Raw genomic sequence first — 6,000 nt, forward strand, 5'->3', positions numbered from 1 at the left:
GCCCAAAAGTTATATAAAAGCATCTTAAAGTACGGTTTAAATTCATGAAATTAGAGGGGCACCACTCACCAATTCTTCAAACTTTTTCATCTGGTATGTTGAAATGCAAACACTATCTCTACAAACAAAGCATTCCATAGGTGGATAGGCATACCTTGAATCAGGAGCCAAACTAGTCTTTCTTGTTTTAGTATCTGACCCACCAAACATGTAAAATATGAACCACTTCTTCCATCGATCTTTAAAATTATCCATGAGCTCCTTCGCTTTCACTGGACGCTCAAAGGTTAACAAAACTTTTAAGCCACCAACGTAATCAATCACCACCTGCTTCCTTTATGAGTTTTTTGTTGCATCCTTCAAGTTTTTTAAGGTGCATAGGTTCTTAACTTCTCCAATCAAAGAGACCTTCCATAATTGAAAGCAATACATTGTTCTCTGATGTTTTATATTTCAAATTTGATGGTTTTCCATTCTGAGTTAAGATCACCTTCTTTTAGGAGGCATCAACTCTCCCACATCTCTTTATATATTAGCCTTCCTCGAAGTAATCTTAGCCATCGGCCTATCATACCCTGTTGATGGAACCCTACTCTTTTCAAGCATCACAACATTTACCTTCACTCTCGCATTATCAGTTCTATCAAACTTAAACTCTCCTGAAGAGACCTCACGTCTTCGACTTTCACATATTAGATAAAAGCGAAGCAGTTACCGAATCCATCACATTTCTTTGGTACAAAGGTGCTAACTAGCAACCCTAAACCTTCGTAGCAAGCATGTGTACCAACCATATCATAAAGAAACGAGTATATAGAAACAAAACCCACCTCGACTTTTTTTTGTTATAGTTTTTTATCACGTGTCCAATTACGTCACAGTTGTGGCACTATTTAGAGTTCGGCGGTCATGATGTTGGTGTCTAGGGTTTTTACATCAAAATCATAAATTGGTTCCCAACTTGCATTCTCCCGGATATTGTTTCCTACATTTCTCGCATAGATCCACCTCTTCCATCCTAGCCCTCTTTTCTACAAATTCATGGTTCCGACGTAGGCATTTCGTCTCGTTTATCAAATTAAATTCGCTAAACTAAATTACCAAAAAATACATGCTAGATTTACCTGTCATCACTAGTCTTTTGGATGTCAACTAGCAATCCTTGTACATATTATTATACCTTTTTAGCTTATGTAGTCACCATATCAGGAATTAGACAACACAGTTCACAAGTATCTTTACTTTTCCCACTCCCACTTCATTCTCTGATCGCTCTTTCTTTCGGGTCTTAAAGTCAATTATCTTGATTTTTGCATCCATTTTCTAATCCATTGTGAGCAACTATAACATCCTTAATGCCATAAAATAAGATTACATATCTAAAAAGAAAACTATAGTTGCACCTTTTAGCTTCTCTACTAGAACCCCGTGAGTTTCATCATTAGTTATTAAGATGTTCTACTGTAGTTAAAATTTTGTTTTTTTAATATGCGCTTTTTTTTTAAATCGGCCGCTTTTTCTGCGCTTATCGCCTGGGCGCTAGAAGCACCTTTATCGCTTTAGAGCGCTTCTCGCATTTGATAACTATGGTTTAGAGTATAAATGAATGGCTCAAGACCATACGCGAACGGACATAACTGAAGATAAATGAACAATCAGAACTGACGTAATACCAATTAAAATTTAAACGTGAACATCGATCTGTTGGGCCTAAAGAATAATAAAACCAGACAAAATTGTCGTGGGTGTGAAAAATTAACCAAATTAGATAAACAAGCTTAAACACACATAAACTAACAGGATAAATGAATGTAAACAAACAAACATATATAAGCACAAATGAATGAACACAAACGGACGTTCACAAACATAAATCAACAAACTAGACATGTGTTCAGGAACAGTTCACTAAATGTTCGGTTCATTTACAAGCCTAAGTCTGATCTAGATGGGTCGGCTGACCACTTGAACCGACCCACGTATACTTTTTCTTTAATTGTTAAAAAACAATAACAAAAATATGACGAAACAATAAGCAAACTATAATTAGAGGCTGAAAGAATAAATTTTTAATTCGGGTCAGGACCCAAATGGGTCTCAGGTCAAAAAGTGATGACGTATCATTTAAGTGGAGGTCATCCAAGTATCAACTTATTTTATTAAGGCATATAGGCCTCCCAAGTATGTTAGTGGTTTCGTTTATGCTAAATCTGGCCAAAAACATGTCTAATGATGAAAATTCCCTTAATATTTTGAAAAGACAAAATTGCTCTTAAGTCTACAAAAATGCCCTTGTATTATTATGAATTTTTGTTTCTATGAAATCTTGTCTTTTCAAAAACTTATGCGTATATTTGTCATTTTGTATAATATGGCTGGATTATGTATAAATGAAAACAAATACATCATGCAAAAACAAGTGTCTAGATTCTGGAATTTTGCATACAAGTGTCTGGAATTTTGTTTTGTATATCAAATTCTTAAACTTAACGAAAAAGTTCTCTAATAAAGTTTATGTACTTAAACATGCAAAACACCGTTTCCTTATAGTTTGAGAAGTCTAGGGATTTAGTCAATGCAAAAAAGGATTTTTATGTTATAGATTTAAAAATCAAGTAGAGGACTTCATTATTAAGCTTGACAAGTTTAATGATTGTTGCATTTAATAGGTGAGTCACCATCCTATGATTGTTGCGTGCATTGTGAGGGCAGAGGCTGGAAATTTTGGGCAGATTCCAATCTTAAGGGAAAATTTTGGGGACGTTCTATACAACTCGACCCTGTCGGTGTCCTTAAACTGCAGTTTGAAGATGGTGAAACATTTCAATGGAGTAAAGTAACTACCTCCATATACAATATTATTCTTGGCAAAATTTACTGTGATCATTATGGTACAATGAGAATCACGGGTAGCGGTAAAAAAATTCTTGCAAACTCAAGTTCAAGGAGCAATCAATTATCGACAGAAATCCACATCAGGTAGTAATAACTTCTTAAACTGGTCAATTGGGTCCGGGTTAAAACATGTAAATTGTCTAACACTGATCTTAGACTTGTAAACGAACTGGACGAACACGAACAATAAGCAAACTATAATTAGAGGCCGAAATAATACATTTTTAAGTCGGGTCAGCACCCAAATGGGTCTCAGGTCAAAATAGTAACTTTTAAACGGTGGTCTAGATGGGTCAGGTTGGGGGTGCTCAATGACACTTTTTCTGAAATTTATAAATAATTATTGTATACTGAATAAGGTCTACAATGTAATTACACAGGTTCATGGATTTGTACATGACAACACGACACGGGAAAAGGTAGCAATGTTAATAGGAAAATGGGATGAAGCAATGTACTATGTACTAGGAGATCCAACAACAAAACCGAAAGGATATGATCCTATGACAGAAGCTGTGTTATTATGGGAAAGAGACAAATCTGCTACTAAAACAAGATATAATCTCACACCATTTGCAATTTCTTTGAATGAAATTACACCTGGTTTAAGGGACAGACTGCCACCAACCGACTCTAGGCTTCGACCTGACCAACGCCACCTGGAAAACGGTGAATATGAGCTGGCGAATAAGGAGAAGCTGAGACTCGAGCAGTTGCAGAGACAGGTATGATTTAGTTTTGTGAAGTTACGGCTGTGTAAACCCTGTCCAAACCGTTTGACCGAAACCGGATTGGATATGACCAAACTTGATTCGGTTAGGCGGTTATCTGTGGTCCAGTGTTTTCCTTCTCGGTTCATGGCATGATAAAGATTCGGTTTTCGGTCCACTCTGGTTTGGTCTGATTTGGGACCGAAGTGGTTCGAAACTGGCGGTTCGTTCTGGTCCTGTCCTGTTTTGGACTGTTTCAGTTAAGGTGTAAACGACTCGGGGTGTGCATGCAACCGAAAAAACCTAAGCCAAACAAAACCCTACGGTTTGTTTTTATGTTTTTGTAAACACCAAACCAAATTTATTGATTAATAAATTGTGTAACCCAAGTTTGCTAGCTCAAATGTATAATGATCAATAAATTATTAATTATTAAATACATTTAGGCTCAAATTCTTTATTTTGGACCATTTTTCTTCTCTGCCAAAAATTAAAAGCCCAAATGACAAACCCCGAAAAAGCCAAAAACTTGAAAAACTGACCCATGCACGCCCCCTACCATGCCAGCTTGTTTAGCTTAACCGATCTTGAACTTCAACTCCATATATCCATAACTCGAGCTTGGCTCACTTATTATATATTAAATATTTGATTATTTAGAATTGCTTCGATAAAGATACGGCAAGCAATGTTCTTTATGTACTTAACGAATTTTTTTATATTTTTCATAAATATAGTTTTATATGTATAACATAATATATATTTAGTTTTTTTTATCATAACTATGTATATAATGATTATGGAACATAAATTGTTATATTAATAAAAATTATTATACATGTGTATATAATAATAGGTTCGTTTAGACTCACGAACATAAAGATACAAACTGCTTATATGTTATCATATAAGCAGTTTGTATCTTTATATGATATTAATAAAAGTTATTACACATTTGTAATTAAGACTTAGATCAAGGTTATTTATTTATGTGAACAGGCAAGAAAACTGCAAGAAAGAGGATGGCAGCCAAGGTGGTTTGAAAAAGACGAAGACGGTTGTTTCCGTTACGTGGGCGGATACTGGGAAACAAGAGAGAAGAAAGATTGGAAGGGTATTCCAGATATATTTGGGCAGAATGTTATTCACGCAGAAGACGAAAATCAAGAGTGATGTTTGTTTCAAGGTATTTAAACAGACTGTTTTTATCGAGGGTATCAAGTATATAATTCCTTTAAAAAGCCTATAAATAAAACGCGATCATGATATGCTTGAAACTGTCCGTTGTCATATGTATTATTCTTAACGATTTTGACTCTTCGTCTATTGCATCAATGAGTATGAGATCCTAGTTTATTGTTATGTCTTGTTGGTAATTGGAATTTTGACGACAATAGTAATTTTTGGTTTCTGCCCTTTGGTTCGTTTAAGCATAACCGGACAAATAAGCAGAAATGGTCTTCGTTAACAAGTATTACTGGACTTAAAACGAATCTTAACCGACGGTTTGTGACACCTAGAGATATTGTGCCATAAGGTATGCATAACACACCAAGTTTTATGTTCTAGGCGCATTTGCGGTGGATGAAAGGAAAAATCTATCGTTAAATGTGTTTGGATGGGAATCAAAATAAACTCGTATGCGCTTTATACATGAAGCCGACATTCTTAATTGGCATTGAGTTGTGTAAAACAAAGTTTGTTTACGTTTGTTAAATAAACAAACACATATACTTCGCTTGTTCCCGTCGTCACTGTTTTCCGCTTTGCTTGCAGTTATTTGTCCATTGAGTTGTGTATGTTAACCTCTATTGGTAATTCATAACATTTTCTTATACGCTATCCATTACCGAATAAAAACAAGTAGTTATTAGAGAAGATGGCCTTAACCAACAACAATCATCGATTTCGTGTTCATATAGAACTAATACATAAAGGGGGCAAAATGTGTGGGCCGGATAGTTTAGGTAACGGGTTTGGATCAAAACGAATAGATTTTAAACAAGTTGGGTTGACCAAAAACATTTTTTTGCAAAGCGTTTAGATATTATGCATACATTTGAGTCATTAAAAGATGACCACACAAATAAAAACTTGTACGAGAAGTTCACATAATAACGCAAAGCATAAAATAAAGTCTGCATGAGGATCAAAACCAGACAAAAAGAGCATCTTCTGGTCACTCAAATACACAAAAGTTTTCATTCAAGGATAACAGTTAAAAGCTATAATAATAATTATTTAGAGTTAAAGTTTGATGGTTAGTTTTGATGAGCTAATAACAATACATACGGAAATGAAATTTGATTTAGGAATTTGGGTTTTTAACGTGAGTGAATAAGTAAAATGTTACAAGCCAAACAGAAGAACTCAACACAAAAGACTAGTCTGATAG

At 35.0% G+C, this 6,000-nt stretch overlaps 1 pseudogene across 1 annotated transcript in view; it reads left to right on the forward strand.

The window, feature by feature from the left end:
* LOC143611434 (oxysterol-binding protein-related protein 1D-like) overlaps positions 1-5,002 on the forward strand; it is a 71,534-nt pseudogene extending 66,532 nt beyond the window's left edge. Inside the window, exons 6-8 of the transcript XR_013149771.1 lie at positions 2,715-2,979; positions 3,276-3,620; positions 4,605-5,002. The product of XR_013149771.1 is annotated as an oxysterol-binding protein-related protein 1D-like (transcript). The remainder of the gene's footprint in view (positions 1-2,714; positions 2,980-3,275; positions 3,621-4,604) is intronic.
* Positions 5,003-6,000: the final 998 nt, after the last annotated feature.

This window comes from Bidens hawaiensis, unplaced genomic scaffold (genome assembly GCF_021521415.1).
Source record: "Bidens hawaiensis isolate Kalapana, Puna unplaced genomic scaffold, B.hawaiensis_p1.1 tig00031115_1, whole genome shotgun sequence".
Taxonomy (NCBI): domain Eukaryota; kingdom Viridiplantae; phylum Streptophyta; class Magnoliopsida; order Asterales; family Asteraceae; genus Bidens; species Bidens hawaiensis.